Source organism: Cebus imitator, unplaced genomic scaffold, assembly GCF_001604975.1.
Source record: "Cebus imitator isolate Cc_AM_T3 unplaced genomic scaffold, Cebus_imitator-1.0 Scaffold50, whole genome shotgun sequence".
In the NCBI taxonomy this organism is placed as follows: Eukaryota; Metazoa; Chordata; class Mammalia; order Primates; family Cebidae; genus Cebus; species Cebus imitator.
The window spans coordinates 5,669,067-5,692,446 of NW_016107365.1; the positions used below are offsets into that span (position 1 = coordinate 5,669,067).

The window sequence follows — 23,380 nt, forward strand, 5'->3', positions numbered from 1 at the left end:
AACATCTGAAGTCTTTTGTCAGGAAACGTTTGAAGTTTCTTCTGTGACATATGCTGGTGCTCCTTCATGGTATTATGCTTCCTTGTGTGTTGTTATTTCGCAGGCTGCGTTATTTTCTAACTTTCATTTATTTGTGTGATTTTTTTTTGAAGCCCAGGATGAAGGAGGGCTCCTCCACGTAGGATTTGCATTTCTTTCTATCAGGCACCTAGGAAATTACCAACCCAATATTAAACTGAATTCATAGTTTATTGAGAATTTGGGGCTAGACATCTCTGACTTGCATTCAGTTGAAATTTCTCGCTAAGTGTATTCTACCTCTACTCCATAACCACATTCTCTTGCTTTACTAAGCATCAAGGCAGCATTTTCGGCAGTCCCCCATATTGGTACTGGTAGGGAGCATTGGCTTCTGGTTTCCCTTACACTGGAAATGTAAACCTTCAGATTGCTTGTAATGGGGGGTTCACTGTGCCTCACTATTAGATTCAGTAACTTGTGCAGGTCATAGGTATTGTCTTGTATCCCCCTCACATTAAAAAGACTACAAAAACCTACCCCACCATATTGCTATCACCATCTGATAAAAGGATAGGAGGATGGCCATTCAAGAAATATTCATTAGAATTTTACCAGTTAGCAAAACCCTAATGAAATGGTTCTAAATAGCAATAATCATTAATAACTGCTAACATCACGAAAGAGACAATTAGTATATGCCTCCTAATTAAAGGACACATATGTAGTAGTTTCATTTAAAAAAAAAAAAAAAAAAAAAAAAAAAAAAAAAAAAAAAAAATAAAAAAAAAAAAAAAAAAAAAAAAAAAAAAAAAAAACCTGCCTCTGGTAAGCCTCTAGATCTATTTTCTGAATTACAGGAAATACATGGAGCAGCAGAGCCTGTTAAATAGCATAATGGGAACAAAATCAGTAAAATCCAGCCAAGAGCCGTACAGGACATACGGTTTCTTCATCAACAGTAAATTATGAAGGGAAAAGAAAGGAAGGCTGAACCAATAGATAAACAGAGATTTAAGAGACATATCAACCAATTGCAATGTGTGGTAGACCTTGTTTGAATCTTGATTCAAACAAACTAATTTTTAAAAACATAAAATAAGAGGGAGAGTAGGAGGGTAGGAGACAGGGGTGTCTATGGAAACAATGGGAGTTACCCAAACTCAATGTGGCAACACCCTTCTGGTTCTGGTTGCTGATCTTCCACAGTTTTGGAAAGAAAATAGGAACACCAGCAACCGGAGCAATCCACTTGCCAAACTGCCTTCCTAGAACCAGGACCTGCCCACATATCCACAGCTGACTTCATAAGCAGGAGCTCTGCAGCTCCCTGGGGCACTTGGTCAAGCCTACAATGAGTTTTTGGGTGAGAGGAAAGCTGAAGAGTGCAGGGAAGGGGAGAAAAAGGGATAGAGCCCAAGTGGATCTGGGTGTGGGCTTAAAGGACCCCAGCAATAGAACCTAGCCACCAGAAAGGGACCTAAACTTTAGAGTTGTTTAAGTCATGGATCATGGGGACTGAGTCCTTGTTTGCCCAGGTCGCAGGGTTGTACTGGTTGGGATGAATATCTGTGTATATATTAAATTGTCAAGAATTAAGGCAGGATTAGTGTTCAGGAAGTGAATTGGACTTGGGAGTCAATCGGGAAAGTTGTAGAGTGACCTGGAGGTCTTAGCATGCGAGCCAGATCTAGAAGTAGTGGGTGAAATAACCTGATAAAAGGAGACTGAAAGCAGTAGGTTTCAGGGAGGAGGGATGAAGAATGTTCTAGAAGCAGTAATACAGAACAAAGACACCACCTTCCTATCTCTAGACACAAGTCATGCAGGCACTGGAGGGAAAAAGTCAGCCGTGACTTGAAAGGGTTGTGTGGGAGCAGCCTCTTAGGAGGGCAAACCCTAGTTCCATGAGAACAAAAAGGTGAAGAGAACACTTGGAGATGAGGTTGATGACACTGGGCATTTTGCTAATGGTGAACTTCAAAGTCCAGGAGGCATAGTCAGAGGGTTTCAGGACTTGGTTAGGGAGGAAGGGACAGAATACTGGATGTATTGGGCCTTATGAGCATTAGAATGCAAGGGATGAGAAAAGCACTTGAGATTTTGGGGCTTCTTGTGGACACTGATATGTGTAGGCACTAAGGACTTAAAAATATGAACATTGGTAGGTTCAAAATATACTGTTTTGACTCCTGGGAGCCAAAATATACTGTTTTGGCCTGTGAGCCACAGCCTGACATGGGCACACCACCACCCACCCAGGCTCCCTCAGCCACTTCCCCAGGCATGGCACAGGGAGGGCCTCACCTCACTATGACAGCAGCACGGCACGGCAAGATCAACTTCATGCTCAGTGCCAAAGCTAATGGCAAGGCAATTCTAAAAGGCTTCCAGTCTATTTTCCAGGAGCAGGGGTTGGCGGAGCTGGTGCATACCTGGCAGGACCGTGGCTATTCAGCAACCTACACAAATGGAAACACAAAAACAGCATCTTTGCTAATTTGAGAATTTGCCCACATGGATTGGTGTTGCTGGACCTTCAGAGTTACAATGATGACTCGCAGGGCAAAGAAGAAACCGTCAGTCTTTCGGACAAAGTAGAAAAAAGAATGAAAGAATTGAGTCAAGACAGTACTGGGCTGGTGAAGTGATTACCACCCATAGTTTGAAGAGGGGCCATCAACAGACATTGGTCCACTGCCAATGGGCGCCTGGTTGAATATGACATAGATGAAGAGGTGTACAATAAAGATTCACCTTTTTGGAACATTAAAATTTGACACTAGAAGCAATTTGGAAATATTCACATCCTTAGTGGAGATGTTAATTTTGCAGTGATTTGGCATATACCCGGCCCATCATGGGCAGCAGCGAAGAAGAGTACACTCGGAAAGACGTACTGATTGATTCTCAGAAGCTCTGATGGGGACTTGTGTGAAATGGTCAAACTAAAATCAAAGATGGTCACTATGGTAGAGATTGACGTAATGGTGACTGACGGATGTAAGAAATATATGCAAAAAACGTGTGGTGATGTCATAGACAATCTTAAAGGAGACTGCTATCAGGTTCTGAGAGAAGACTGTATTCCAATACCGAAGAGGCACACCGAGGAAGGGAGAGAATTTGATTATATGACTAATGATTTGACAGCTGTTCCAATCTCCATATCTCTGGAACAAGATTCCACGTGGAAGTTTCTCAGACTGATTCTTGACCCCTCAATGAACATATCGAAACAGAATAGGAAATATTTTACACAGGGAAATTGTGTCAATCTGACAGGAGCCCTGCCACTCTATGAAGAACAGCTCGGGTGTCCGTATTGCCTTGTGGAATTCTCAAAGGAGATAGTCTGTGTCCCTTCAAACTTTGAATTGTGGGTATTATACCCTGTCTGGAAGAAAGCTAAACCTTAAAGATGAATATCCTCTAATCAGATGTGCTGCAAATAGCCTTTTTGGACCTCCATATGCTGTATATGACATTGAAACAAGTCAGGCAATTGATTGTGAATTCCTTGAAGTTTTCTTTTTTAATTATTATTTTTAATTTTAAAAAGCAAATGGCAGGCCAGGTGCAGTGGCTCACGCCTGTAATCCCAGCACTTTGGGAGGCTGAGGTGGGCAGATCACCTGAGGTCAGGAGTTCGAGACTAGCCTGGTCAATATGGGGAAACCCTGTCTCTACTAAAAATACAAAAAATAGCTGGACATGGTGGTGGCCGCCTGTAATCCCAGCTACTCGAGAGGCTGAGGCAGGAGAATCATTTGAACCCAGAAGGCAGAGGTTGCAGTGAGCTGAGATCCTGCCATTGCACTCCAGCCTGGGCAACAGAGTGAGACTTCGTCTCCAAAAAAAAGCAAATGGCAAATGTATATTTTGATGAGCTGAGGGTGTTATTTTTTGAAAGTCAGCTGAAAGATGGATGGACAGCACAGCAAAGACTGCCAGATGCACTAACCCCCTAGAATGTGATTTTTGTTACTTTTTGTTTCCCCGTGGGCTTATTTTGTTTTGGTTGTGGTAGACTTTCAATTTGGATATTTGGAAGAATGAACATCATTGTTTTGTCCAAAGGGACGTTCTTGATAGTGTTTCTTTCCCCCAAAATGGACTTTGATATTAAAATTTGGTGCTTATAAGAATTTTTTTTTAAAAAAATAAATAGTAATACTTCAATTAAAATGACAAAAGAGACAAAAAATAGTGTTGAGTGTTGTGGAAGCTGAGTGTTGGGGTAAGAAGGGTAGGTGTCTGCATTTTGCTATAGACGCCTGATGATGGTGAGGAGAAGCAGAGAGGTGCGGACTTGGTCTGAGAATATGGGGCTCTCTTCAGACCTCTGCTGTGAAGCCAGGTGTACCTCTGACTTTCCGGGGCATCTTACAAAACCAGTGTTCTCCAAAGCACAGCCTTTGGCAAACCTTGCTCCAACTACTAAAAGAGGAAGAGCAACTAACATTTATTGTATACCCATGATGTTCTAGGCACATGCTTCTTGTGTAAATACAATCACTATAGCATCTGTACTTAGTGTGAATTATTTTGTCAAAACTACTTTGCAGATGCAAAAACAGACCTCTCTTACTCCTTACATGTCTTTCATTGCTTGTTTTTTAGCATCACAAGAAGACATTGCATTGAAGAAGAAAACTCCTATGTGTAGGAGGGCAATGACTTTAGAGCACTGGGATTCTGTGGGGACAGGGCAGGTGTACCCACTTTTCCTCCATCCGCTTCTACAAGACAAGTGTTTTCAGAAGATAGAAAACATTTCCTTATAATGAAGGTGTGAATAAGACTAGTCTGAGTGCTGGATCCAAGGGGCCTGGGGCCAAGGTGTGTGCCAGGCAGGACCCTAGAACAGAACTGCTTTAGAGGGCAAGTCCAGGAACCATGGCACAACATCATCATGACAAAGTGTTTCCTGTGGTCCACATACAACGTTAAAATAGCCTTTTCCAGTACAACCTGGTCTTAAATGGGATGTTTCCTTCAAACACACAATCAGAAGCACACAAAAAAGGAAATGTTACCTTCAAATGCATCAAGACAAGAAAATCCAGTGGTAGAAAAATCAATCCACTTTTAAAAATATCTTCCACAGACAACATAGGAGAATGATTTAAGGAAGACAAGCATAGCATAAAGCACACTGATTGTTTTTAAGGTTTGTTTCATGGTTTTCTGAACTTCTGTAACTTGGAGAAACAATCCATTATTCTGCAACAGTTTGGGAGAGGTTCTCAAAAAGGTACCCATGTGAGAACTCTGTGAAATGCCAGCACATTTTGCAGTTGGAAGCTCAAATTTTTATAAATAACGTGTGGGAAATCCAGATAAGATTTGTTATTTTTTAATTTCACAATTGTATTTCCAATGCAGGATTCATAGGCACTTCCTTGTCATAGTAGCAGCACCTTAATTGTTGCCTAAATGATTATTTAAATTCTTTAACTATTTAAATAATTATTTTATTAAGAAGAATCCATGAAATGAAAATGAGCACTTCACTAATTTTAATGTTGCCTGACCATCTCACAGCACCTCCTACGGTCACAGACAGCAAAGCCTCTCACCAGAACAAGAATGACCAGCTCGGGAAGTGCAGGCTCAACAGGACATGAGAATCTTTAAGTTCTAGAGTGTCTGAACCAGAGAGGAGGGAAAATGAAAGGCCAAGAGTTGTCTCCATTTTCTTCTCTTCACTGTATCCTGCATAGTGGCACAAATCAAATTGGAAAGCCAAGTTATAACAACACCGCCCTGGGCACACCGCCTGGTCCCACAGGATCCTCTGGGCAGGAGGCTCCAGCCTGGGGGTGCCTGATGGCTCTCCTTCCCGGGCGCCTGTATTATACATGTAGCACTTATATTTCTATCCACACAGCATTCATTCAGCCATCCGTCCAATCACCTATTTACACAGATGGAACACATTCGCGGAGAGATGTGTGTGTTTAAGCTCCAACCACTGCAGCCCGTACTGGTGCTGAGCTTTGTCTCGCTTTGGGTCCCCACCACAGGAGCAACGATTTTGGAGAAGGCACACGCCTGTGTGACTGCTTCCCACTCCACATGGGTTCCGTGAGTGCGTGGAGCTAGAGGAGTCAGGGACGTGGGAATGCCCTGTGTCCCGCAGGATCTGGATGGCAGGGTCTACATCGAAAGGCCCGGGAGGGTGACGCCCTCCGATGCTGTTGCAGGGTGGGTGCGCCAGGCTTGGGTGTGGCAATCTCTCTCTCTCTCTCTCTCTCTCTCTCTCTCTCTCTCACACACACACACACACACACACACACACACACACACTCGGTTGTTCTCCCTAAGGGGCCACTGTCAATGTCTTCCTGTGAGCCCAGCTGTCTGTCCCTGCCTAGCACCGGGAAGACACTGGACTTAACCCAGCGAAGTTTTCTTCCATTTGTTCTTGCTGTGCCTAAGTTCCCTCTGGACTTGCCTGCCAGCGTCGGGGTGGGGGTTGGGGGAAATGGGCAACCTAGCTCTGCCTGGTTGCTCCATGGAAGCCAAGACAAAGTGAGCAAGTCAGTCCCAGGCCCAGAAATAGAATACAACCCTCTTTGGCCCGGTGCTAACAGAGCCCAGCAGTCAGAATTCCCTTGCGTCTGGCTGGACCTGACCCGGGGCGCCGCCAAGTGCGCAACGCACAGTCATAGTCGATGACTAATGGAGCATCGGCGCCCCTCTCCTTCACCTGCTACAAACTCGGAGCCCTGACTTCTCCAGAAGTACCTACCATTTGAAGGCGGCTCTGCCTCCCTGCCCCCCGCCCCCGTCCCCCGCCCCAGGCCCGCACCGCAGCAGCGCCTCAGCACCGCGACTTCCCCGAGCACCGCGAGTGGTGCGCCGCGCCCGCCTCCCCCGCGCGCCGTGACTCCCTGCGCACCGCTCGTACTCTCGCCACGCCGCCGCCCGGCACTGCAGCACCGGGGGGAGGAGGCTGGCGGAGGAGGGGAGGAGGACCGCAGCGTGCAAGCCGGGAGCCACTTTCCCGCCCCTCCTCTAGCCGCCGACACGCTCAGAGGAGTCACCACTCCGCGCGCTGCAGGAGAGAGTGGCAGACGGAGGCAGCCCGGGGAAGCGAGCCGGAGCGGCGCCCGCACGGAGGCGGCTGCAGTGCTGACACCACTCAGAGCAAGGGTCTCCGACGGCTGGAGCGGTGAGTCGGGGCGGCGAGGCGGGCATCCGCGGGGAGACTTTCCCCCACTGCTGGATTTCTCTTCCCGACTGGTGGCCGGGCGCTGCAGCCTGGGGAAGTTTTTGCTGCCTTTCAGAAGCGCAACTTTGCCCCGACTGCCCCCGGAGAAGCGGCTGCAGGTGCCCGCTGCTGGGTAGGCGCCTTTGTTGGAGAGGGACCGGGAAAGTCGGGGTACAATAGATACAGTGACTCCTGGTTCGATAGGGTAGGTCTTGGGACTGGGTCACACTTTATCCCAGATTTCCAGGGGAGGTGGGTGGGCAGCAGCGGGGATGCAGGGGCGCGTCTGCAGGGATCGCCAGGCTCTTTTTTGCTTGTGTGGTTCGACGAGAAGGCGTAGGTAGATTCACATCCGGCATCCTGGAGCCCCGGGCTGGGTACTGGGACCTGTACCTTCATAGCAGCCTTAGGTTCAACTTTTCGTGCGGGTGGCGGGAGAGCAGAGGCAGCCGCAATAAGTGCTGAGGGAGCCTGAAAGAAACATCATGAATGTTCAAACTCTCCCACATGCATTCCCGAAGCGCCTGTGTAGTCTAAGCGGGAGCTAGAGAGGGCTGGAGAGCAGGGGTGCCCGCGGGGCTGAGGCTCTTTGTCAGCGCCTGCACTTCTACACAACGCCTTCATTCAGCAAAAACCCATTGGGCGCCTACTGTGCGCCAGGCGAGGCGCAGCCGACCGAAGGCTGTGAAGCCCGGAGGGGAGAAGGATCGTTCCCGGTAAATAAGCTACCGAGGTGATCTCAGATGGCGCTGAGAGCAGTGCAGGCCATCAGCCGACCCTTTTTCTCTGACTCTTTCTTTAGTGGGCTTTTTCCCCTCCGCCTGGGTTCTAGAACTGGGAAGACTTTCCTCCAGAGCTTCGCGGGGAGCGCCCCGGGCTGGGCCCAGAGGGACTGCGGAATCCAGGGATGAACTTGGCTTGGGGCAGCCAGCACCCCGTGGCAGATGAATAATCGGGAGATCAGTGGGCGTGCGGGGACCTTCGGCGGCGCGCGGGGGCGGAGGGGGAGGGGCTGAGTCACAGGGGCTGGAGGTGCCGCCCGGACGGCCTGAGCTGGGGGCGCTCGCGTCACCCGCTACGTGTGCGAGTGATGCAAATGCAGACCCGCGAGGGGCGGGCGGGGGTGGCGGGTGGAGGCAGGCGGCGGAGTCTCCGTCTGGGAACGCGCAAGTGTGCGTCAAAGGCTCTCGGTTGATGGATGCCCCGCGGCGCGCTCGGCGTGGACTGTGGCGACCCGGCGGGGCTGCGGGGGCCCGGCGGATTGCGGCGCAGCGGGGCGGCGAGGAAAGCCCCGCACGGCCCAGGCGGGCAGGCGGCTCCGCAGTGCGCCGCAGCGCCGGGAAGGCGCCGCAGCAACCGGGCGTTCCCCGGGGAACCGAGGGGATGGGGAGCCTTTTAAGGCTCCAAGACAGGGATGCCCTGATGGTCTCCTCTCCTGCTGAAACTACTCCCTTCATACTTAGCTGATAGCGCGGTAGTTTCCGTTTAATTCTTATCCTTAATTCTGAAGAATGTGGCACTAATCTCTTAGGCGTTCACTCATTTTCTATGGCAACTTAGGAAAGGCCTCGTGCTCGTGGCAAGTTTTCATGTGAACGCCTAGGTATTGAGGTTCGTGAGGTTCTATAATGCCAACCCATTGCGCCACGATTTTTGGCAGGAGACCTGGCCTCTAAGTGGGGTTGAAGAATGTCTTACAAAACAATATGTCGCATTCCTCCTTCACGGCATAAAAACACGCGTTAAAAACACCACTGATAATGCATTCTCCGGTGGAAAATAGTAAACCGAATCCACGATCCGGATCCATTCTATTCTTATTTTAAAGGCAACTTTCTGGAAACCCAATGACAAAGTTTTTCTACTGGCTTTACTGAAGGAGCCCAAATCTGCAGTATATAGGCAAAATGAATGAAAGGGGGCTGGGCTGGGAAAGAAGAAAGAAAGGGAGGGAGGAAGAAAAGCAGTTATCAAGGAACCCAGAGAAACAGATGCCCGTCACCATTTTCTTAAATATTGTGTTATGTCACCTTGTGCAGGCTACTCAGCCTCTTGGGTTTATCTTCCACCTTTGAGAAATGTGAAAAATAGCTTATACTAGCTCTTATGTACCTTACAGGGTTGTTTTGAAGACAAAAGAGGTAATCTAAGAGAGCTTTGGCTTTGGAAATACAAATTCTCTATGAATGGAAAATATTAGCAAACAAGGCCCCTACACACACACACACACACACACACACACACACACACACAATTTTCTGTTTTAAAAAATTCTATAGACTTTTCCCAGCATTGTTTCTTTAATAAAATTTGGACCTCAATGTCAGGAAATGCAGACAATAGACTTTTCCTAACAGTCTAATATGCAATCTAATGCCATTAGCTGCTGACTGTCTGGAGAAAGAAAAAAAAAAAGAACCTCTGGATCACATTTGAGTGTTTTGTTGATGTGGTGGAGAAATCAGATTTATTTTTCATGACTCAATGACAGTGAAACTAGGTTCTCTGATCTGAGAAGCAGACTGGCCTAAGAACTTGTAGTAAAAACCCTATTCATTATTAACCCTATCATATTCCTTAATTGTGGAAATGCTTCAAGTAATAGGATGCAGTTCCCAATCTCCAGGCGATTACAGCAAAAGCATCATAATGTGCAATATATCACATGAGGACAAGTACCAGAAAACCCATTTCCTATAATTAGGAGTGTTAAGCAAACTTGATGACATATTGTATGAATAAAAGCATGTAATTTGTCAAAATGCCTCCTTAACCAGCCCACTGTTGTTATTCATATTACTCCATATAATGGTAGATTTCTGTGAGTAGTGAAAGCAAAATGCCTCATTCTGTGCTGCTATATCAGGGGAAAACCTACAATTCACCAGCGTACTTCTTGGTCCCATGCTGGTGAGGTTCCTGTTTGACTGTGGTTCACAGCATGCATATTATTCTCCATTTAAACACAAACTCATCATTTCAATGAAGTCTATTTGTAAACCCAGGAAAGGCACCCCTGGCAGGTGTTATGTAGTTTTGATGCAACACTGCCACATTGTTTTTGCTTTTGTTTTGCTTTTTCAGTCTCTGCACAGTTGAGCAACCAGTGTAAAATGTTGCAGTGGTTTGAATTTGGAGACTGTTTCTTTATTTGAGACAGCTGAGAATAACAATGGGAATGAAGCTACTATTTTAATTTTTGCTGGAAATATGCCTTAATGGAATATTGAGACACATTTTATTTTACACAAACAACCCCTCCTAATTAAGGACAGCAGTAGTATTTGCATTTTAGGATGGCTTCCCCATTGAGTAGAATTGAACAAAATGACATAAATGGACAGGATGGATTGGATGGTTGGGTCCTTTCTAGTTCTAATATTCTTTCTCTCCAGGAAACAGAGAAATATGTGATGAGTTATGTTTTAAGTTTGAACTTTGCTTATAAGTAGTATAGAAAAAGTGTTTTGTTTTTTTTTTAATTAGCTCATGTTGAAATTTTACATGAAGCTACAGGCTCTGTTTTTGTAGATAAATGGTCTATTAGATTTTGTATTATGTCATTAGACATGAATTAAAACAATTTTAGGGATCAAATTTGAAAAATAATTCCTGTTTAATATAAAGAAGATAGATAAATTTGATATGACATTTAAAACATTTTCTGTTGACGACCTAATGCACGATATGCTTGCTAAATCTTTTCCCAGAGATAGTATATAGTACAAATGATTAAGACTGGATGCTGTCAGTTGGGCTTCAGTCTTCTGACGGCCTTGAACTGTCTTATATGTCAAGAGTACAGTGAGGTTTATGACAAGTGAAACAAGAGCTTTCTCTTGTTTTCTGCTATTTGGAAATCCTATGAATTAGAATCCTAGAGTAGCCAATAGACCAGTGATTCTCAAATAGTTGTATATATCATACTTTCTTGGGGAGCTTTTTTAAGTCAGAATTTCTGAGCCCCATTCTAGACATTCTAAGTTAATGGTTCCATGGTTGAGACCAGGATGTGCTGTTTATCAAGCTGTGCTGAGTGAGTTAGATGTTATCACTAGGGAAACCACATGTGCAGATGCACTTGAATTAGTACTAAATGGCTTAACAAGAACCTAGAGTGCATGGACTTTCTAAGCTATGTTTTCCCCTTTAATATTGACCAAGTACCTGCTGGAAGCCCTCAGTGAAATACCATTCTGTTTGGCAAGACAGACGTAAAGAGGACTAACTTCTTTGGTAAAAGTCATAGGAGTGAGTGACATGGGTGGTTGGGAACAACTTCATGGAGACAGTTATATATTTGGTGTCAAAGAAAGGAGGGGCATTTACGGAAGGAACATTGTAATGACAGGTCAGTTTAATGCAATAAAGACTGAAAACCTTTGCATGGCCTTCAGTGCCCTAGGTGGTCTGGCCTCTGCTCACTTCTGCAGCCTCATTTTACATAAGCCCCAAACCACATCCATCCCCAGCAAACTTTAATCATCAGTCTCCTTCGGCAACCTGCGCCAACTTATCTCTACCACGTTAACTCATTATGCTCTTCAGATTTCAGTCTAGCTTCTAAGCCTCTGTTGTGAGGTTACTTTTTTTTTTGAGACGGAGTTTTGCTGTTGTTGCCCAGGCTGGAGTGCAATGGCGCGATCTCGGCTCACCGCAACCTCCACCTCCTGGGTTCAAGCAATTCTCCTGCCTCAGCCTCCTGAGTAGCTGGGATTACAGGCATGCACCACCATGCCCAGCTAATTTTTTGTATTTTTAGTAGAGACGGAGTTTCACCATGTTGACCAGGATGGTCTCGATCTCTTGACCTCGTGATCCACCCGCCTCGGCCTCCCAAAGTGCTGGGATTACAGGCTTGAGCCACCGCGCCCGGCCCTGTGAGGTTACTTTAATACAGTGTACTTTTCCTCATAAAGTTGTCAGAGAAAATGTAATATTCTCAGTTAAATTCGAATTTAGATAAACAATAAAATATTTTTAACATAAATTATCTCAAATATTGGATAGGACATTGCCCTAGTCTGTTCCAGCTGCTATAACAAAATATTTTAGACTGGGTAATTCATAAACAATGGAAATGTATTTCTCACAATTCTGGAGGCTGGGAATTCCAAGATCAAGCCCTCAGAAGATTAGGTGTCTGGTCAAGGCCTGTTCCTCATAGATGTTCTCACATGGATGTGGCAAGGCACCTCCCTTCAACCCCTTTGATAAGGGCACTAATCCTATTCATGAGGGTGAAACCCTCATGACTTACTTATTTCCCAAAAGGCCTCACCTCTTAATACCATCACATTGGAAATTAAGTTCCAGCATATGAATTTGAGAGGGATACCAGCTTTCAGACCATAGCAGACATACTTACACTAAAATATTATTTTTTGCATATCAAAAACTTAAAATTATTTGAGTGTCCTATATTTTTATTTGTCAAATCTAGCAATCCTGTTTACGAAGCTCACTAATTTTACAATTTACTTTTTTTTAAAAAAAAAAAAAGAGATTCTTTTATTAATGCCAGTCTCCCTTCACCAATTTACAAACCCTAGGAGACTGAGGACAGGATTAGGGATAAATTGGTCTCATATTAATCTTGGTGATTTGTCCCTCCTGTTTGAAATAGTATCTGGAGCATAATATGAGCTCAATAAATATTGTCAAATGAATTAATGACCTGTTGGAGAAAAACAGTATAACCATGAACAAGTTTCTTTTTTTTTAATTCTAATGTTTATTTTTATTTTACATTCCGGGATGTATGTGCAGGATGTACAGGTTTGTTACATAGGTAAACGTGTTCCGTGGTGGTTTGCTGCACCTATCAACCCGTCACCTAGGTATTAAACCCAGTATGCATTAGCTATTTTTCCAAATGCTCTCCCTCTCCTTAACCCCAGTGTGTATTGTTCCCCTCCCTGTGTCCATGTATTCTCTTTGTCCAGCTCCCACGTATAAGTGAGAACATGCAGTATTTGGTTTTCTATTCCTGCATTAGTTTGCTGAGGATAATGGCTTCCAGCTACATCCATGTCCCTGCAAAGGACATGATCTCATTCCTTTTTATGGCTGCATAGTATTCCATAGTATATATGTACCACATTTTCTTTATCCACCCTATGATTGATGAGCATTTAGGTTGATTCCATGTCTTTGCTATTGTGAATAGTACTGCAATGAACATACCTATGCATGTGTCTTTGTAATAGAATGATTTATAGTCCTTTGTTTATATACCCAGAATGGGATTGCTAGATCTTATGGTATTTCTGGTTTTAGATCTTTGAAGAATCACCGCACTGTCTTCCACAATGGTCAAACTAATTTACATTCCCACCAACAATGGAAAAGCAATTCTTATTTCTCTGCAACCTTGACAGCATCTGTTGTTTTTTAACTTTTTAATACTCACCATTCTGACTGGTGCTTGAAGGTATCTCATTGTGGTTTCTATTTGCATTTCTCTAATGATCAGATATGTTGAGTATTTTTAACCATGAACAAGTTTCTTAACCTCTCTAAGCCTAAATTTTTTTAGCTGTGAAAAGATGATTTTGTAATCTACTTTTTAGGATTTTATGTAGCAATTACATAAGGAAAATATACACAAAGCTCCCAGCATGTTACTTCATAGGCACTGTACTTTAAAAGGTGTCTTTTCTTTTGTCTCTATATTTGTCTTGTAAAATGAGAGGATACCTTTTTGATGTATAAAATTCCATTTTCTTTTCATTACACTGCAATTTCAGAAGCAATCAATGTTTCCTGAGTATTTACCAAATACAAGGTAGTCTGAAGGATTCAGCTATGCAGTTATAAAAGTCCTGTTCTCAAGGAGCATCTATCTGTGGATTGGTAACACCTAGGGCCAGCTTCATGAGTCTTTAGCCTGAACAGTCACACTAAGCTTTGCATTTAGAAGAGCCCTATGTTTGGTTCAGTGTTCTGCTGTCACTAACAAGGGGGTCCCATGTTTTCCTTTTGCATTGGGCCCTGCCAATTGTGTAGCTGGTCTTGTTAAGTTATGCATATTTGTATCCAGCACATGCATTGTATTTAGTCTTTATGGTAACCCTGGGCCTCTCATTACTCAGAGAACTTGTAATTTTCCTGAGATGCATGGCTTATAATTAACTAAACCAAGTAAGCAGACACTAGTTCAATATTCTTTCCAATACACCCTGCCTGTCTTCACCTGATTACAACCATCCAGCGTGTCCAGACCTTTGAATGAGCATCTGGGGCTTTTAGAGACACCTTAGTTCTCCTATTCTTTGGTGACTGCAGTGAATCCTCACTGCCATCACTGCTCCTGCAGTTGCTGAACAATTGGAACTTGAAGTTCTAGTTCTGCCTTTGTAGAAACACCAGCAATGCCAGCATCTTGATTTCTAAGATGCTATCTCTTCAAATATTTAGGTTTTAAAATCTGCAGATTTATACAGGATAAATAATAAACTTGGGGTGCTAAAATTTATCTAAGAGAAATATCTGAGATATTTTATTCTTTGCTTTAAATTACCCAGCTGAGTCACGCAGCACGGGAGCTTCTGCAGCAAGGAACAGCCATGCATTTTGGCAGTGGGTAGAGAAGGTGACCCACTTTGTCATTTCAAGCTCCAACTAGCCTCTTTTAAAATACATGTATTTTAATATCACTTTTTTACATAGTTCTAAGCATGCCCATTTTATTTCATTTTTGTGCTTCATATCCAAGAAATCATATTCTAATAAATCCATGGAGCCATTGTCATGTTTGCCCTCACACCATTCTTTTCAACACATGACAGCATGCTCCAGTCAATGCATATTTAACACATTACTAGCTGCACTGAACACACAACAATTTAAGTGTAAAGATTATTACTTTTTGAAGCATCCAATTAAATTTGCAACCTGTGTTTCCTGTTGGCCACATCCATGTGGAGGTAGAAATTATAGACTCACAATAGCAACTGTAATCACTTCTCCGGTTCTCTTCTGATCCCAATTGTGGCATTCCCAGCCTGCTTCAAAGATTCCTCACTATTCTTTAAGTCTTTGGGGATTGCTCCTGTAGTCTTTGTCCCCTGCTCTGGTCCCTGCAGCAACATTACCACAGTGTTGCCCAACCTGCCTCTCACTGCCCGGAACACCTTGGCTCCAGTGCTGTGGAATCTGCTGATGCTGCCCTGTGCTCTCCATGTCCCCGGAGAGTTTAGACAATGTGTGAATGTATGAGGGCTGGTATATGGACACTCTAAGTGATACAGTGCCCTGTATTTGTAATCAGTTCTCCCCTTCTGATGCAAGGCCGTTGTCCTAGGACCATAAATAATGGGCCCCAAATTGCCTTTCACTCAGAATAAGCTTTCTAGGAGACTTTTTTTTTTTTTTTTTTTTTTAGCCTAAAGCAGCTCATATTCCCAGGTGGTCTCCCAACTAAGTACTAATCAGGCCTGACCCTGCTCAGCTTCTGAGATGAGATAAAATCTGGAGACTTCTTAGCCCCTCCCCTTCTAGACATGCTCAAAGGGATCAGAATACTAAGATAAATCATCAGAATTTTGTATGTTTATTGCATCATTGTTTGTAGTGGTGAAAAAATGGAAGAACCTATATGTCTGTCAGAGCCTGATCACGTTAATTATGGTTGATCCAAATAGTGAAATACTACACAGCCACTGAAATGAATGAGGTGAACCTACATAGTAAAATGGAAATATTTTGAAGATGTTCTTAATATAGGAATTTATGACCAGAATATGTAGTATGATTCTACTAAAAAGAATTTCAGGCATATTACAGAGTCTGGAAGAATAAAGACCAAACTTTTTCTTTTAGGGATATGGAAAGGACCTTACATAGTTTACTTTATATATTTCAGAATTGAGTTGTCAACAGTAAGCACATATAACTTTTGTACTTAAGGCACTAGTAGAGGTGGTAAATATTAATTTCAATATACAGCTGCAATGCTATTTTTCTAACATGTATACATATTAGTGTTCTTGTGGCTAAGAAAGCAGTACCCGTTTTTCTCATGGATATTATTCCAGGCAATAATGTAAGAGAAGTCATCTAAGTTGTGAGAACATAAATTGCTTTGGCACTCAATAAAACTATTTTCATTTTGAATGAAAAAGGAACATAGCTATAAACATTCAATACAGTGGCCTTTGAGCAGGGGCTGCTTATTGCTGACTTAGGCAATTAGAGCTGAGGATAGACCCCCATTCCTCCACTCCCATCCTCAGTAAATCTTGTTTGTCCAATAGCTGTCAAAAGCCTGTATTAATACTTGAAATATTTTGCTTTTAGGCACACTTTTCGCTGTACTATGACGGTGTGTTTGATAGGATGGGAGATTGGCAATTTTTTATCTTCTCTTTCCGAGGGCTGGGAATGTTCTCCCTCCTCCCATCTCTTTTTCCCCAACTCCTACCCTACAGATGTTTATCTATGGAAACGTCTCCTAATCATCCTGCAATCCTCAGCTCAAAAGAGGATTGAGACTCCACAGTTCTCTGTTAGTCTCTCCTCGGCCCCTTGCAGCTCCAGCCTTGGAGTGCTTCTCATATTGTGTCATGGCGGCTGCTTTATGAGTATATCCCTGCTAGACTCTTATACCTTGAGGAAGAGGCGAACCACTGGGATCTTTGTAACTTCTGGCACTGGACACATAGGGCTGGAAGTATTTTAAATTATTTTTAAACCTTTTTGTTAAAGCACATTATACAGAAAGAAAAGTGCGTGCTCGATAAAGGTACAGCTGAGTTGATTTTCACAAACTGAACACATCTCTTTATAGAGCACCCATCAAAAAACAGAAATAATATTTCTAATGCCCCAGAGGCCCCTTGCATGCTCCTTCCAGTAATAACTATTTCCCACTGTCCTGACTTCAGTCCTTTGGATGTGCTTATCAAGTTCTCCCTCTCCTGCTCTGAGTTCCATTGTTCCATGCACAAGGCCTGAGAAGCTGCTTGGCAGAGCCTTGCGACTGCCAGTGGACATGCAACTGGTGTGACTGTGTCCAGAATGCTGTTTGGGTTCCCAGAACTTCCAGTCTGCAAGGTATCCAGTCCACAAGGCAGAGGCAGAGAAAACAGCCCCTAATTAATTGCACACATAGCTGTCTGCAACTGCAAAGCAGCTTGGCTTGTGACCTAATTCTAAGCCCCTCATGAGCAATTCTGTCATTTGACCCCCACATCTTGTCCAGAATTTCACAAAACTGTTCTTGCACAGTCCTTTAGACCCAGGCCTTAATCATCTTACCCTCCAAACTTGAACCCACTCCAGTGGTTTGGAATGCAACAAACTGACTTCCAGACTCTTCAAATTTCTCTTCTATCAGCTGGCTTCTGAGCAGCAGTGGTCTGGATAAAACACATTGCATTCATCCCTTTCTCAGTGCTAAATATTCTGAATTCTTATTACCAGACCAAGAAAAATCACTAGCGAACCCTGGACTCTGATGAAATTATTTTTTTCCCCTTGTAGACTTGCTTCTAATGTCTTCTTTCCCTTTGGCATCACTATTCCAATAAACAGTTTTAAGAAACTTCCCATATTTATTTTAAGGATGTTGCCCATTATATTACCCATTGCCCTATTCATTACTGTCTATTTAAGAAATGTTTTTGGAGCTGGGTGCAGTAGCACACACACTTGTAGTCCCTGCGAGGCCAAAGCAGGATTGCTTGAGCCCAGGAGTTCCAGACCAGCCTAGGCAATATTGTGAGACCCTGTAAATAAACAAACAAGTAAATAAATAAATAAATACGGTATCTTTGGAGTTTCAGCACTATAAGAAACTGAGAGTCTCCTGAGCACTGATTTTGCTTTATCAATTAAATCCATGATGGTATGATTTTTATCCACAGAAAACATAGATCATAAATATAGAGCTGGATCAGTTTGACAAGTGTGTACATCTATGTAGCCAAAAGCATATCTCCATTACCTTAGAAAGTTCCCTGTATCCCTTTTCATTCATTTCCTCCTTTCCCAGAGACACTGTCCTAATTTTTATCACCAAAGATTAGTTTTGTGTTTACTTGAAATTTAAATAAAAGGAACCATACAGTATGTTCTCATGTGTCTGTTCTCTTTAACAGTATTTTTGACAAGATTCATGTTTTTATGTGTATCAATAGTCAAATCTTTTTTATTACTGAATACATAGTATTACATTATGCGAATATACCACAATTTGTTTCTCTGTTTATCTGTTGATAGATATTTGTTTACAGCTTGCAGCTAGTAACAATAAACTATGAACATTTTTGTGCATGTTTTGCTATGTAAGGTAATATTCACAGGTTAGGGGGATCAAGAAATGAATATATCTTTGGGGAACAATTTTTCTGCATACCACACCTTCTGTATATCTTCTATGGTGAGGTGTCTGTATATTTTGCTATTTTTCAATTGGGTTGCTTGTTTTCTTATTGTTGAGTTTTAAGAGTTATTTGTATATTCTGGATACTAGATATGTGTTTAATAAGATATATGTTTGCAAATATTTCCTCCTAATGTGGCTTGTCTTTTTATACTATTGACAATGTCTTTTGATAAAAAAGGTTTTTAAATTTTAATAAAGTCAAATTTTTGTCTTTTTTTCCTTTCATGGATCATGCTGTTGGTATGGTGTCTAAAAATCTCACCAACAAACACAAGGTTATGTAGATTTCCTTCAATGCTTTCTTATAGAGACTTTATAGTTTTACATTTTGTCTAAAGCTGGAGTATTGATAAGGGCATCACACTCTATCTGTGGCACGCAGAAGAGGTTGCTGTTGAGGCAGAGCTATCCTCATTTATTGATAAACACATTACAGCTAATTGTTTCTCCAAACATTCGTTACTCTGAACCTGATACAGAATGATCATGCCTGCCTTTGCCATACAGATGTGTGTGCACAAAGTTTGATTATATTCAACGGCAGTAAACGCAAAACAAAACAAAGCAAAACAAAAACAATAAACTGTAAAGGTTAACATCCACTTCCCAGAAAGCCTGAGGAGAAAAGCCAGTGATTAATATAATTAAATGTGAGGCATGAAGCCAGGCCATCTTATACCTGCAGCTTTATTTAATATCGGGAGAATTATGTGATTTTTTTTTAGTGGCAATTGGTTCTTATTACAATTATATACAGTCCTATCTCGCTCTAGTTGCTGGCGCCCTCGGGCCGCAGCAGCTTCTCCACCTGCTCCTTGATCTGCCCGTCCCCGCCCCGACGGGACTGTCGGACCTCTGCACCCCCAGGCAACCCTCCTCCTCGTCCTCCTGTCCTCCTCCTGTCTTCCCCTCCTCGCCCTGCAAGTCCATCTGCACCTGGTCCTTGACGCCCACCCCCTCCTCGCCTTCCTCCTGGGGGCCCAGCAGATGGTAGGTGGCCGCGGAGCCCTAGGGGCTGTGGCCCTCCCTCCCAGGCGAGGACGACCTGGACTCGCTGCTGACAGGTGCGATGCCAGCTGCTGTTGTGCTGGTTCAGGGCTGCGGGGCTGGAGGGAGACGGTGGCTTGACCGGGATCTGCCAGGAGGATCTTCGGGACTGACTGGGATGAAGGGAACTGCCTCTGATTTAAAAGAAGTGCTTTCAAGGAGTTAATTTCAGACTTGAGTTCCATGATATTCTGGGGCTCCAGGATCCAGCTGGTAGATGTAGTGGCCTTGGTAGTGGACAGCTCGTGGGCGAGCTCCTGGATCTTCTGCTGCTGCAGAATCAGCAGCTGCTGGACAGAGGTGAGGGTCGTCTGGAACTGAGTCACTGTCTGGGCCACACTGCCACTCAGCTCAGAGAGAACGGTCTCCATCCTCTCCAGCTGCTTCCTGTCCTCTCGGCCTCCCAGGTTGAAGGGGAGCAGGTATTTCTTATAGAGTTGGTGGAAGCCAAATGCGATGCCCGCTGTGATAGTGGCCAGGGCTCCATGATCTCGCCATCGGAAGCCTGCGGGGCTGTATGGCTGAGATACGAGGTGACAGGGCTGGACATGAACTACCTGTGTGGCTGGGCCCAAGGATGAAGGCTCATGCGCAGCAGTGCCCGACTGCTGGAAGGCCATATCAATCTATCTGTCAGCCCTTTCTTCTTTTTTTTTTTTTTTTTTTTTTTTTTTTGAGACGGAGTTTCGCTCTTGTTACCCAGGCTGGAGTGCAATGGCGCGATCTCGGCTCACCGCAACCTCCGCCTCCTGGGTTCAGGCAATTCTCCTGCCTCAGCCTCCTGAGTAGCTGGGATTACAGGCACGCGCCACCATGCCCAGTTAATTTTTTGTATTTTTAGTAGAGACGGGGTTTCACCATGTTGACCAGGATGGTCTCGATCTCTTGACCTCGTGATCCACCCGCCTCGGCCTCCCAAAGTGCTGGGTGGGATTACAGGCGTGAGCCACCGCGCCCGGCCCCAGCCCTTTCTTCTTAAGGAATGCTCTCCTGGTTGCAAGTGGGCTCTGGCGGACCTGGGAATTCTGGAGAAACTTAACTGCCCTGGCAATCAGCGGCTCTCGAGGCAGCTCATTTTCACTTCCTGGAGCAGAGCTTGGCTGGCTAGGCTCTTCTGCCTGCTCCGAGGACGCCATCTTTCTGAGGCCTGCGATTCTTCTTATGGGCTGACATCAGCAAAACCTGCTGGCCCTAGAAGATGTGGAGGCATTGGAGCTCTGCCTAAGTTGTCCACTGATGGGGGAGAATCTGAACGAAGTTTAAAGGGATGCGTTGCAATGAAGAACTAATTTATTTGCTCCCAGCTTTGGGGCATTATGTACTTCCTTACTACCACATTATATTATTACTACCCCGTGAGTTACTATGTTGATTATCATGTCAGACAGTTGGTGTAATGTCCTATTTCACTTATCAAAAGTCCCAATATGATGGAAAATAACAGTTCATGCTGTATCTGATCTGCTGGCTTAGAATCTTTTTTTTCTTACTAGATGATTTTGAAATTGGGTACTACAAAATTTAAAAATTGTATGATGAGCTACCTTTGCCTAAGATTGAAGTGCTATAAAATGTATACCTGAGGTCTTGAGACTTCTAGTGATGTTTTTGAAGTTAATTTTACTGTACCTCCTGTTTGCCATTGCAGTGCTTTCTTTTGCTCGTGTGTATGTGTCTTGTCTTCATGTCCTATTGCTGCTAGTGATGAGTTATAACATCTTCACTCAGGAAATCATGATATCATTAAATGCCTTCTCAGGGTTCTCTGATCACACTGTACTTTTCTGCTTTGAACGGTTTCCTTCTTCTATTCCAGGATAACCAACCACTGATTTTCAGTCTGGCTGACATATGACAACACAGACGTCTCTTTCATAGCAGTTTTCACTGTGTCTTTGACTGACAGCATTGGGAATCAGGATCTCTAGCTTCTCAATGTAACAGCTTCTCAGACAACTATTGCTCTCATTCTCAGCCTGCAGGCCATTTGGGTTAATATTCAAGAAAGTTCAGCTTAACCCTCTATTAATGATAAGAAGGATTCATATTCTATTTTCTGATCATACCACCAGGTTTTCCTTCTTCCAAGCTGAATATCTCATTCAAAATTTCAAGGTTAGTTCTAAAAAATAATATGTATCTGTGTGTGTATATTTCTTAGGCTAACAGATTTCTCATGTCTCAGAAGTAGTAACATTGAGAGTTGTGGTTAGATGTAAATTCTGGCTCTTATTTGAATTTTTAGAATGTGCCCAAAGTCTCTGAATGTACAACTTTGTCAGTAAATTGGCCAAAATCTTTGTAAGATGCTCAGTAAACATTTACTATATCAATTAGCCATAAAATTAGTAAATTCCTTTTAGCTTTTTTAAATATTAGGATAATAGGAAAAGGAGGCATTTTAGATAAATCATGACTCTTTTTAGTTCTGGTGCATTTTAAGCTGCCTTTGGGTCAACTGGAGGTCAAGTTTGGCTATTTATTTGCTTATTAGCTCATAAGCTACAGCTGTGCTAAATAAAATAAATGCCGCTTCACAGTATGTAAGAAAACCAGCATCAAAACTACGTTTAATTCAACTTGGCATCAGTTATTGCCCTTAAAGAGCACTCTTTCCTATGGGATCATAAAAGGTGCTAGAATTTCTCTGGAGATAAGAAGTCACACAAATGATTTAATAACAGTCTTTAAGTAAAGGGCCTATGCCAAAAGATAATGCCTACTTTCTCTTCTTAACAGGATTGAAGAAAATAGGCATTAGGAGATAACTGAAATATTTTAAAAAGTGAAATAGAAATTTTAATCAATTTCAGCTAACAAATCGGCCATCTCCCTTGTGCAACGGATATGCTATGCTAATTACAAGAACTGAGGTGGGTGGGAAACAGCCCGTGATCTCAGAAGCATGCACACCTGTGAGGGAGACCGCAGATACGTTGTCTATCAGTACTCTGCAACAGAGTGCGGATTTGCGGGTTCAGTAAAAGAAGTCCAGAGCGCCACGGTGGCTTGAAGGCGGCAGTCTGGTGTTTGCTCAAGGTAGGGTTTCTCAGCGTCAGTACTACTGACATTTTGGGCCAGATAATTCTTTGTTGATGGAGGCTGTCCTATGCATTGTAAGATGGCTTATGACAGCCTTGGCCTCTACCTACTAGATAACAGTAGCGTTTTTCCCCTGCATTGTCACAACCAAAAATGTTTCCAAATATTTCCACATGTCCCCAAGGTTAAGGGTTTTGGGGAGTGCAAAATTGCCCTCATTTGAGAACCACTGATTTAGAAAATGCCTTTTAACATTCTCCCTGAAGTGCAGGTAAGTTTTATCAGGCCAAAAGAGGGAGATGCAGGGTGTATGAGGAGAGGGAATCTTGTGACTAGGGTGCAGAGGTGAAGAACCCTGGGTGATTTGGGAGGTGACAAGTGTCCTGTTGGTCTGGGAGAGAGGACAAAAACACAGGCAGTGGTGAGTGATTTAGCTGAAGGGTGGGTGAGACTCTGTAAAGATCAGGTGTGGCAGTTTGGGCTCAATTTCAGCAGAAATTACCTTTATCAGAATCACACATTTAGAAAGTTTAATTTGAAATCAGTGTACAGTGGCTTAGGGCAGGAATAGCCTTGGGGTACAGATAGCAGTTACGAGTGGCTAATTTTCATTACTTCGTAGAGATGAAATTCTGTTCTTCATTCATTCTGTGAAGTGGTTAGCC

The 23,380-nt window shown here is 43.5% G+C and overlaps 1 protein-coding gene and 2 pseudogenes across 1 annotated transcript in view; 2 read left to right on the top strand and 1 right to left on the bottom strand.

The window, feature by feature from the left end:
• Window positions 1-2,331: 2,331 nt before the first annotated feature.
• Window positions 2,332-3,437, top strand: LOC108303655 (annotated as a pseudogene).
• Window positions 3,438-6,958: 3,521 nt separating this feature from the next.
• SV2C (synaptic vesicle glycoprotein 2C) overlaps window positions 6,959-23,380 on the top strand; it is a 249,318-nt gene continuing 232,896 nt past the window's right edge. Inside the window, exon 1 of the mRNA XM_037738201.1 lies at window positions 6,959-7,370. The gene's annotated coding sequence lies outside the window, so the exon portion shown is untranslated. The remainder of the gene's footprint in view (window positions 7,371-23,380) is intronic.
• Window positions 19,348-20,810, bottom strand: LOC108303647 (annotated as a pseudogene).